Source organism: Oncorhynchus masou, chromosome 33 (assembly GCF_036934945.1).
Source record: "Oncorhynchus masou masou isolate Uvic2021 chromosome 33, UVic_Omas_1.1, whole genome shotgun sequence".
In the NCBI taxonomy this organism is placed as follows: Eukaryota; Metazoa; Chordata; class Actinopteri; order Salmoniformes; family Salmonidae; genus Oncorhynchus; species Oncorhynchus masou.
Window position 1 is genome coordinate 1,778,167 of NC_088244.1, and position 12,272 is coordinate 1,790,438.

General features: G+C 45.4%; 1 protein-coding gene across 1 annotated transcript in view; it reads left to right on the forward strand.

The window, feature by feature from the left end:
* Positions 1 to 956: 956 nt before the first annotated feature.
* LOC135527674 (ubiquitin-like modifier-activating enzyme 1) overlaps positions 957 to 12,272 on the forward strand; it is a 72,403-nt gene continuing 61,087 nt past the window's right edge. The window contains exon 1 of the mRNA XM_064956162.1: positions 957 to 1,138. The gene's annotated coding sequence lies outside the window, so the exon portion shown is untranslated. The remainder of the gene's footprint in view (positions 1,139 to 12,272) is intronic.

A 12,272-nucleotide genomic window follows, 5' to 3' on the forward strand; every position in this document is an offset into this window, starting at 1 on the left:
GATAATAAAGACTGGCCATAGTGTCCAGAGAAGGTGGGTAACTTCTTAACTAGAGATGAGGCTGAGAGTGGTCTAAATTGTGTTAAAAGTTCATTAGAGTTACCAGCCTCAGAAATCGGCAAAATACTGCACCTCAGATTGCAGCCCAATCACCAGACCTCAACACAATTGAGATTGTTTGGGATGAGTTGAGTGAAGGAGTGAAGGACCGCAGAGTGAAGGAAAAGCAGCCAAACAAGTGCTCAGCATATGTGGGAACTCCTTCAAGACTGTTGGAAAAGCATTCCTCTTTAAGCTGGTTGAGAGAATGCCAAGAGTGTGCAAAGGTGTCATCAAGGCAAAGGGTGGCTACTTTGAAGAATCTAAAATGTATTTAGATTTTTTAAATACTTTTTTGGTTACTATATGATTCCATATGTGTTATTTCATAGTTTTGATGTCTTCACTATTATTCCATAATGTAGAAAATAGTAAAAAATAAAAAATATATATAAAAAAGAACAACCTTGAATGGGTAGGTGTGTCCAAACTTTTGACTGGTACTGTATGTTTCAGTAAGATTAGATTTTTTTAATTTATTGCAATGGTTATCAACTGTACTGCAGGGATGCAATGTAAGTCACAGAAAATTGAAGTTGTGGTGGCAGCTGCAGAGAGGTATTTGTGTGTGCGAGACTTGAAGTGAGAAGAGTTACAGGGTGTGTTCAGTGATGGTGTCCCATCCTTTCAGTCTGTTGGCCTGAGGTAGGAATAGATAGATTTAAATAGTGGAGAATGTTTTTGTTTTTTTGTGAGTGTAGTGTTAGGTGGTACGGTATTTGTTTTTGTTGTTCTTAAGCAAAGTATAAGGGAGTTATACTCCAGTCCAGTAGGTGGCGGTAAATGCAACATGTATTGGATAGCCGTCGCCGTTAAACCTCATCGAAGAAGAAATAGGTGCTGGCTGCAAGCGGTGCCGGTAACCGTCCAGCAGTGTGAAAGTTCAGTCCATCCTTCGACTTTGACAGATGAATAACGGACAATAACGTTAAGATTCGTTTTGAAGTTGGTTTTGTTTTGGATTGTATTTGAAAAATACAAATATATATATATAGAAATATATATACTACGGACCAGGCCCCGAGTAATATCGGATGTGGTGAGTCCTGCATACTTATATCGCCAATGTTAACTACTGTAGATGGCTTCTGAAAAGGTCGAGTTCTCCCCCCATAAGTTGCTTTAACTAGCAACTTGCTAACAATTTTAGCCTAAATTAACATCGAGAAAATATCGACACATGTTCTACTTGATAGATAACGGACAGACCATTTTTATTATTATCTGTATAACAAACTGGGTTGATAACGTCCCGAAGGAGACGATAACTAACGTTAGCTAATTAATTGGCTCTAACTCTTTTACTGTAACGTCGTTTTGCATAAAGTAACGGATTCAGTCAAGCTTGTCAGCTAGCCACCTCGTCAGCTAACCAGCTAGTCAGCTAGCCACCTCGTCAGCTAGCCACCTAACCATCTAGTCAGCTAGCCACCTCGTCAGCTAACCAGCTAGTCAGCTAGCCACCTCGTCAGCTAGCCACCTAACCATCTAGTCAGCTAGCCACCTCGTCAGCTAACCAGCTAGTCAGCTAGCCACCTAACCAGCTCGTCAGCTAGCCACCTCGTCAGCTAACCAGCTAGTCAGCTAGCCACCTCGTCAGCTAGCCACCTAACCAGCTCGTCAGCTAGCCACCTAACCAGCTAGCCACCTAGTCAGCTAGCCACCTAACCAACTAGCCACCTAGTCAACTAGCCACCTAACCAGCTAGACACCTAGTCAGCTAGCCACCTAGCATGCTTGGCTCGTTGAACTGCGTCCTCGGCTTTTGTTAAGATCATGGATCCAGGAGCAGCGTTAGCTAAACTACCCATGTCATTAATAACGCTTGTAAACCAACTCGCAAGGCAACGACGAAAAAAGGAGGGGGGAACATTTTAACAAGTGTCCCATGTGCACGGAGAATATGTTGTACTCATGCAGAAGAGAATCCATTTCCACTTTCTTGCTACTACAAGAGATCCGAACACCCCCCAGGAATCTCTTCCTCTGCACCCCCTAATGCCTCTTTTCCTCTGCACCCCCCCAGGCCTCTCTTCCTCTGCACCCCCAGGCCTCTCTTCCTCTGCACCCCCATGCCTCTTTTCCTCTGCACCCCCATGCCTCTTTTCCTCTGCACCCCCCCAGGCCTCTCTTCCTCTGCACCCCCAGGCCTCTCTTCCTCTGCACCCCCATGCCTCTTTTCCTCTGCACCCCCATAGGCCTCTTTTCCTCTGCACCCCCCAGGGCATCTCTTCCTCTGCACCCCCCCGGTCCTCTCTTCCTCTGCACCTCCCCAGGGCATCTCTTCCTCTGCACCCCCCCGGTCCTCTCTTCCTCTGCACCCCCCAGGGCCTCTCTTCCTCTGCACCCCCCAGGGCCTCTCTTCCTCTGCACCCCCCAGGCCTCTCTTCCTCTGCACCCCCAGGGCCTCTCTTCCTCTGCACCCCCCAGGGCCTCTCTTCCTCTGCACCCCCAGGCCTCTCTTCCTCTGCACCCCCAGGCCTCTCTTCCTCTGCACCCCCCCAGGCCTCTCTTCCTCTGCACCCCCAGGGCCTCTCTTCCTCTGGCACCCCCAGGGCCTCTCTTCCTCTGGCACCCCCAGGGCCTCTCTTCCTCTGCACCCCCAGGCCTCTCTTCCTCTGCACCCCCCAGGCCTCTTTTCCTCTGCACCCCCCAGGCCTCTCTTCCTCTGCACCCCCCAGGCCTCTCTTCCTCTGCACCCCCAGGCCTCTCTTCCTCTGCACCCCCCAGGGCCTCTCTTCCTCTGCACCCCCAGGCCTCTCTTCCTCTGCACCCCCCAGGGCCTCTCTTCCTCTGCACCCCCCAGGGCCTCTTTTCCTCTGCACCCCCAGGCCTCTTTTCCTCTGCACCCCCCAGGGCCTCTCTTCCTCTGGCACCCCCGGGCCTCTCTTCCTCTGCACCCCCAGGCCTCTTTTCCTCTGCACCCCCAGGGCCTCTCTTCCTCTGGCACCCCCGGGCCTCTCTTCCTCTGCACCCCCGGGCCTCTCTTCCTCTGGCACCCCCAGGCCTCTCTTCCTCTGCACCCCCAGGGCCTCTCTTCCTCTGGCACCCCCGGGCCTCTCTTCCTCTGCACCCACCAGGGCCTCTCTTCCTCTGCACCCACCAGGGCCTCTCTTCCTCTGCACCCCCCGGGCCTCTCTTCCTCTGCACCCCCCAGGGCCTCTCTTCCTCTGGCACCCCCCAGGGCCTCTCTTCCTCTGCACCCACCAGGGCCTCTCTTCCTCTGCACCCCCGGGCCTCTCTTCCTCTGCACCCCCCGGGCCTCTCTTCCTCTGGCACCCCCGGGCCTCTCTTCCTCTGCACCCCCAGGGCCTCTCTTCCTCTGCACCCCCAGGGCCTCTCTTCCTCTGCACCCACCAGGGCCTCTCTTCCTCTGGCACCCCCCGGGCCTCTCTTCCTCTGCACCCCCAGGGCCTCTCTTCCTCTGCACCCCCAGGGCCTCTCTTCCTCTGCACCCCCGGGCCTCTCTTCCTCTGGCACCCCCGGGCCTCTCTTCCTCTGCACCCCCGGGCCTCTCTTCCTCTGCACCCCCGGGCCTCTCTTCCTCTGGCACCCCCCGGGCCTCTCTTCCTCTGCACCCCCCGGGCCTCTCTTCCTCTGGCACCCCCGGGCCTCTCTTCCTCTGGCACCCCCCGGGCCTCTCTTCCTCTGCACCCCCCGGGCCTCTTTTCCTCTGCACCCCCCAGGCCTCTTTTCCTCTATACCCGAGAAAAGCGGCCCACTTGGGCCTTTGTGATTTGCCAACCACCCCCTCCCCCAACACTCATTTGCTTCAATTCTCCCAGGAATGCTGACCCCCCCCCCCCCACCTAACCCCAATATGTGGCAGAGCAGTTCCATATCGTTCACTTGGCTTGTGAGCCATCTATTCCAGCATGCAATTGTTTGTATTATTTGTGGGAGCATGTAGGAAAAAAAGTGGATTATACAGCTAACTGAGTTCAGTCTCAGGTTGTTTTTGACCTAGTGATGTGATCTTTAACATTTAACAAGCAAGCACATCACTGCACCCATACCACAGATGGAAGGAGCCAGATCTCTCGGGATGTTTAAAGGATAGGTAGCTTAAATGTAACCACATTGAACATGTGGATTTGCATTCGTATACGCATCAATTCTAACTTTATTTGCCACATGCCCAGAATACAACAAGTGTAGACTTTACTGTGAAATGCTTCCTTACAAGCCCTGAACCAACAGTGCAGTTCAAGAAGAAGAAAATATTTATCAAGTAGAACAAAATACAAAGTAATAATAAACAGTAGCACTATAAGAATAACAATAACGAGTCTATATACAGGGGGTACCGGTACAGAGTCAGTATGGAGGCTATATACAGGGGGTACTGGTACAGAGTCAATGTGGAGGCTATATACAGGGGGCACCGGTACAGAGTCAATGTGGAGGCTATATACAGGGTGTACCGGTACAGAGTCAATGTGGAGGCTATATACAGGGGGTACCGGTACAGAGTCCATGTGGAGGCTATATACAGGGGGTACTGGTACAGAGTTAGTGTGGAGGATATATACAGGGGGTACTGGTACAGAGTCAATGTGGAGGCTATATACAGGGGGTACCAGTACAGAGTCCATGTGGAGGCTATATACAGGGGGTACTGGTACAGAGTTAGTGTGGAGGATATATACAGGGGGTACCGGTACAGAGTCAATGTGGAGGCTATATACAGTGGGTACCAGTACAGAGTCAATGTGGAGGCTATATACAGGGGGTACCAGTACAGAGTCAATGTGGAGGCTATATACAGGGGGTACCGGTACAGAGTCAATGTGGAGGCTATATACAGGGGGTACCGGTACAGAGTCAATGTGGAGGCTATATACAGGGGGTACCGGTACAGAGTCAATGTGGAGGCTATATACAGGGGGTACCAGTACAGAGTCAGTGTGCTGGGGTACAGGCTAGTTGAGGTAATCTGTACATGTAGGTGGGGGTGAAGTGACTCTGCATAGGTACCAAACAAACAGAGTAGCAGCATTGTACAAGACGGGGGGGGGGGGGGGGATGTAAATAGTCCCATGGTGATTTTTATGACTTGTTCAGTCGTCTAACGGCTTTGGAGTAGAAGCTGTTGAGGAGCCTTTTGGTCCTAGACTTGGTGCTCCGGTACAGCTTGCTGTGCGGTAGCAGAGAAAACAGCCTATAACTTGGCTACTGGATTAAAAGTCCCAAAGTAACACCTAATATTTCTATTGTATTAGTTATTCCATAAAACCGATCAGAATTTCAAAGAATGCCGAAGTCATGCCAGAATTGTTTCTTGCAGGGTGTGACGTAATATGGTCCCGCAATAACGTTTACTATAACGTAAACTCCAACAGAAATGCAGGGTCATTTAAAAACCCTGGAAAAGTCATGGAGTTTGATGTTTTTTCCCCAGGCCTGGAAAAGTTCTGGAAAATGATAAAAGTAATTGAAATTAATTTAATTTCTGTTTAATGTCATTTATTTATGCAGTTTTAAAATATTTGATCAATAAAGTTGTAAAAAATCAACATATCAGCCAGGATCGGGATGACACTTCAACGTGTGTTTTTAAAAGCAGCACCTGCATGTGTGAAAGTACATTTCCTGAAGACTTTTTGTGGGCTTCAGCTGAATACAAATATTTTTTGCCGACCATAGGCATTTGATCTTTGATATATTGAATGAGCAAATTATTTAAAAAGGTATGTATTTGGTTGCAATGTTATACATCAAAGGTGGTCAACCATCCTCCAGGAGAGATAATGGGTGTGCAGGCTTTTATTCCATTACCCCTCTAACAAACCACATTTTAAGAAATTAGCTGCTCAAACGGACCTTGATAAACAGGCTCTGATGTGTTTGAGCAGGGCTTGAACAAAAACCTGCACACCCAGTTGACCACATGCGTTTAAAACAGTTGCCTAACAGCCTCCCAGTGGCGATACCACATGGGATCAGAGTAGAGGTCGACCGATTATGATTTTTCAACGCCGATTAATAATAATAATGACAATTACAGCAATACTGAATGAACACTTAGTTTAACTTAATATAATACATCACTAAAAATCCATTTAGCCTCAAATAAATAATGAAACATGTTCAATTTGGTTTAAATAATGCAAAAACAAAGTGTTGGAGAAGAAAGTAAAAGTGCAATATGTGCCATGTAAAAAACGTTTCAGTTCCTTGCTCAGAACATGAGAACATATGAAAGCTGGTGGTTCCTTTTAACATGAGTCTTCAATATTCCCAGGTAAGAAGTTTTTAGGTTGTAGTTATTATAGGAATTATAGGACTCTTTCTCTCTATACCATTTGTATTCCATTAACCTTTGACTATTGGATGTTCTTATAGTCACTTTAGTATTGCCAGTGTAACAGTATAGCTTCCGTCCCTCTCCTCGCCCCTACCTGGGCTTGAACCAGGAACACATCGACAACAGCTACCATCGAAGCAGCGTTACCCATGCAGAGCAAGGGGAACAACTATTCCAAGTCTCAGAGCGAGTGACGTTTGAAACGTTATTAGCGCGCACCCTGCTAACTATTTAGCCATTTCACATCGGTTACACCAGCCTAATCTCTGGAGTTGATAGGCTTGAAGTCATAAACAGCTCAATGCTTGAAGCACAGTGAAGAGCTGCTGGCAAAACGCACGAAAGGGCTGTTTGAATGAATGCTTACGAGCCTGCTGCTGCCTACCAACGCTCAGTCAGACTGCTCTATCAAATATCAAATCTTGGATTTAATTATAACATAATAACACACAGAAATTCGAGCCTTTGGTCAGTAATATGGTCGAATCCGGAAAACAAAGCCCTTTTGTGGGGAAAACTCATTCTGTTCGGCTGGAACTGGTTGCCCATTGGGTCAGCCTGGCCCCCAAGTGGGTAGGCCTATGCCCACATACGGCTCTGCTCCTGCCCAATCATGTGAAATCCATAGATTAGGTCCTAATCTGATTTCCAACCATCTTAAATTGTTGTGTTTTTATTTTTTGTTCAATATATTTTGCGCTCTAGCCTTTGACAAAGTGTGCATTGTTTATCACAGGGCGGCACAAGTGACAAGTCCATATGCCACTGGCTGAGTGAAATTGTCATTGTTTTTGGGCAGAATTGTTGGTTTTGTGTGTTAGAGGTGCGTCTTGGTCCGTTTAGCTCAGAATATGCCACCCATGTCAATCTGCCTTATGGCTGCCCAATCCTGCCTAATGAGTTGGACGGCCGTGCTTGTCATCGGCTAGCTCTAGGGAGTTTTTTTTTTTTTAAAGAACAATAAATGGAATAGAGCTAAGCACAGGCAAAATCATAGAGGAAAACCTGGTTCTGCTTTCCACCAGACACTGGGAGACATTCACCTTTCAGCAGGACATCAACCTAAAACACGGCAAAAAATATACACTGGAGTTGCTTACCAAGATGAAGATCCTGAGTGGCCTAGTGACGGTTTTGACCTACATTTGTTGCTGGATATTTCTAGAATTTTCAACCATTTTGAGTCACATAAAATTGTGTGTTCTCTACTCTGACAATTACTCCAGAAAAAAAAGGGTAGTTGGTTGTCTTTGATTAATTTCTCCTCGTTCATTTATCTGGCGCTTGCCAACCAACTTTAAGGTGCATTACCACAACCGACTGGACTGCAGACTTTGGTGATTTGTCAATCACCCGTGTGGGTATATGAGTAGATTGGAGAGTAGATTGGACTTGCAGCGCGTCAATCGTCTAAACAAGTTTTACTTTAGCGCCTAGCTACGCATATGCGCCTAGAAAGATTCACAGCTGTAATCGATTATCAAAGGTGCATGTATTGACTCGGGTGTGAATACTTATGTTCATGAGATTTCTGTATTTAAATTTTCAATAAATGTGCCAAAATCAAAAGCCATGTTTTCACTTTGTCATTATAAGGTATTGTGTGTAGATGGGTGAGATAATCTATTTAATCCATTTTGAACACAACAAAATATAGAATTAGTCAATATATATGAATATTTTCTGAAGGTACTAACAAGAAACTGATGCACAACAAAATTTCGCAATTGCACCTTTTGTATTCTACTATTTTAACTCTCAACATTAAGTTGAGACCCCGACATAAAATCCAGAGGTCGGTGTCGTCATATGTAGCTGTGGCTCTAGTTTTAATGGTAGCTTCAGAGATTGAACCACTCCTTTTTGGGGGGTCAAAAAGTTTGAGAACCAATTGCTGATTTCCTGTACCGCTATTTGTCAAATGTAAAATTGTGATTGGTGATTGACATAAATATGCAGCTGAAAATAAATACAGGAATGGTGATCATGAATATTCAATATTTACTTTGGAAGCTTTTACTTTGGAAGCTCACCAGCGATGGGCCATTACTAACATAGGTTTTTTTGGTATGAAATCGCTTGAAATTGATCATTTACTTAAAGCTTGCGTTTGGAATTTGTTAAAATGTAATTATGACATTGTCAAAATATGTTTTAGACAAAATAATAAACAGGGTTATCTGGTAGCCTCAATTAGACTGTGTGTGTATATAGATATTTATTCAACTCGACTTGCTCTTATGCTGGGCATACACGACATGAATTTGCCACATTTTCTTCTGTCCCAGACAGGGTGAATTCCCATGAACTTGGGTCAGTATGTTGGTACTGGCGTAGTTTGAGTGGGTCAAGGATGCACGAACGGCTGTTCCGTTCTCCAGACCCGGTCGGAATGTTCCGTTCTCCAGACCCGGTCGGGCTGTTCCGTTCTCCAGACCCGGTCGGAATGTTCCGTTCTCCAGACCCGGTCGGGCTGTTCCGTTCTCCAGACCCGGTCGGGCTGTTCCGTTCTCCAGACCCGGTCGGGCTGTTCCGTTCTCCAGACCCGGTCGGGCTGTTCCGTTCTCCAGACCCGGTCGGGCTGTTCCGTTCTCCAGACCCGGTCGGGCTGTTCCGTTCTCCAGACCCGGTCGGGCTGTTCCGTTCTCCAGACCCGGTCGGGCTGTTCCGTTCTCCAGACCCGGTCGGGCTGTTCCGTTCTCCAGACCCGGTCGGAATGTTCCGTTCTCCAGACCCGGTCGGGCTGTTCCGTTCTCCAGACCCGGTCGGGCTGTTCCGTTCTCCAGACCCGGTCGGAATGTTCCGTTCTCCAGACCCGGTCGGAATGTTCCGTTCTCCAGACCCGGTCGGGCTGTTCCGTTCTCCAGACCCGGTCGGAATGTTCCGTTCTCCAGACCCGGTCGGAATGTTCCGTTCTCCAGACCCGGTCGGGCTGTTCCGTTCTCCAGACCCGGTCGGGCTGTTCCGTTCTCCAGACCCGGTCGGGCTGTTCCGTTCTCCAGACCCCTGTTGGATGTCCCAAATGTTGGTTGTACGTCATGTCGTATGTGCAGTGCTAGGACTAGGGCTGAGAGTCTTCTATTCTTTTAAACATATATTTTTCCATATAGACACACCCTATGTTTGAATAAAATCAACTATATGTAGGCTACTGTGCTTGTCTGATGCTTTAAGCCCTGCGATTTTTAAAAATGAAGCTACAAATTACTAAAGAGAGAGCCAGAGATCAATATCACCTAACCAGACGAAATCAAACCTGTCCCCCGGCGCCCCACAGATTCTGCCCTTTATGCTCCTGAAGTTGCCAGTAACGGGCTTCATCAGCGGTCAAGCAACCTTTCTATTTGGAGTGCCAAGTTATCCGACCATTTCTACTGACCCTGCGTGCCAGTTATGATATTCATACGCATGTTTCATGGAACATTTTCATTTAATTTATAATGATCTTCATATTGCAATGTCATGTGGTTAATCAAAATTTTATCTAAATGAAAATTGATACAAATCTAACAGTAACTTCTATTGCCAATATGTAAACATAGCCTACATAAAGCCAACAAATAAAAACATTGCAGCCTGCAGGTAGAAAATATCCTGATTTTAAAAATAAATATCCTATAAATCACATTGGCTATCCATGGCCTGTCTGGAAGAAACTTGAAATATTGTATCAACTATTAACTTGGGTCTGGTCTGAAGCTAGCACTAGCAAACTTGCAACATTATATAAAATATTATGGGCCCTTAGCGTTTCCTGCCCTGGTGAACTCCAGACAGACACAGCTGTAGTCTATAAGAAGTAATCAGGTTGGTGTTTTATAACATTTCCACCAGATCAGAGCCTCAAATCCCCCTCCTTTCATGCTGAGTGGTTATTGAAAGGGAGAGGGCTGAAATGTGTTTTCTAATAGGCTGAAATGTGTTTTCTAATAGGCTACGTTGACGAACTAGTGTCATTCTCAATGGATGTAAAAAATAATAATAAAAAAAAAAACAGACTTGCTTTTTGAGGCCGAAGAGAGAGAGATATTTTGAGAAGCTCCACAGTGATGGGGAGTTAAGACAATCAGAAATAGTATCACATCCCCAAAGGGGCACATTTTATTGGCCTACATTTGCACACAGACAGGCCAGGTAGCCTAGTTCTATCTGTTGTCAGGTGCTTGTCCTTACTCAACATTGACGCTCCAAACAAAAGACAATGAATAAATTGACAATCTGTAAACGTAATGAAATAAACCAAAACGTATTTTTCACAACTGTAGCCTAGGTTGGGCGCTCTGCAAACAACGTGTCCACTGTTACAATGACAACTGTAAAAACTTGAATAATCATATATTGAATGCATTAACAGAAATTATTATAACTAAACAAACCTTGTAGATTTAAAATTATGGTAATTAATGGTAAATGTACTACTGGTGTGCCATCCGCGCAGCCTCCCCAATGGATTGGTCCACTCAGACAGGCCTCTACAATGGATTGGTCCACTCAGACAGGCCTCTACAATGGATTAGTCCACTCAGACCGGCCTCTACAATGGATTAGTCCACTCAGACAGGCCTCTACAATGGATTAGTCCACTCAGACCGGCCTCTACAATGGATTAGTCCACTCAGACAGGCCTCTACAATGGATTAGTCCACTCAGACCGGTGTGCCATATTTTTTTTATACAGTGCATTCAGAAAGTATTCAGACCCCTTGACTTTTTCCACATTTTGTTACGTTACAGCCTTATTCTAAAATGTAATAAATCGTTTTCCCCCCTCATCAATCTACACACATAATGTATATAGTATAACATCACAATATCCCATAGACAATGCAGAAACAAGTTTAGACATTTTAAAACAGATCATATTTACAGAAGTATTTAGACCCAGAAATAGAGAGAGATTGAATCACTAACCTTTGATGATCTTCATCAGATGACACTCATAGGACTTCATGTTACACAATACATGTAAGTTTTGTTTGATAAAGTGCATATTTATATCCAAACATCTCAGGTTACATTTGCGCGTTATGTTCAGTAGTTCCAAAAACCTCCCGGTGATATTGCAGAGAGCCACATCAATTTACAGAAATACTCATTATAAATGTTGATGAAAATACAAGTGTTATATATGGATATATAGATAAACTTCTCCTTAATGCAACCACTGTGTCAGATTTCAAACCATGCAATAATCTGAGTACGGCACTCAGGCAAACAAATACATGCAGTGGGGCAAAGAAGTATTTAGTCAGCCACCAATTGTGCAAGTTCTCCCACTTAAAAAGACGAGAGAGGCCTGTAATTTTCATCATAGGTACACTTCAACTGTGACAGACAAAATGAGAAAAAAAAAATCCAGAAAATCACATTGTAGGATTTTTAATGAATTTATTTGCAAATTATGGTGGAAAATAAGTATTTGGTCACCTACAAACAAGCAATATTTCTGGCTCTCACAGACCTTTAAGAGGCTCCTCTGTCCTCCACTCGTTACCTGTATTAATGGCACCTGTTTGAACTTGTTATCAGTATATCCGCCATGTTGGGTAGTCAACAGAAGTCAGAAATAACATTATAAATATTCACTTACCTTTTGATGATCTTCATCAGTATGCACTCCCAGGAATCCCAGTTCCACAATAAATGTTTTTGTTCGATAATATCCATCCTTTATGTCCAAATAGCTACTTTAGTTAGCGTGTTTGGTTTGGTAAACAAATCAAAGCTCACGAAGCGCGTTCACTAGTCAAAATGTCAAAAAGTTCCGCTACAGCCCATAGAAACTTGTCAAACGATGTATCAATCTTTAGGATGTTTTTAACATAAATCTTCAATTATTTTCCAACCGGAGAATTCCTTTGTCTTC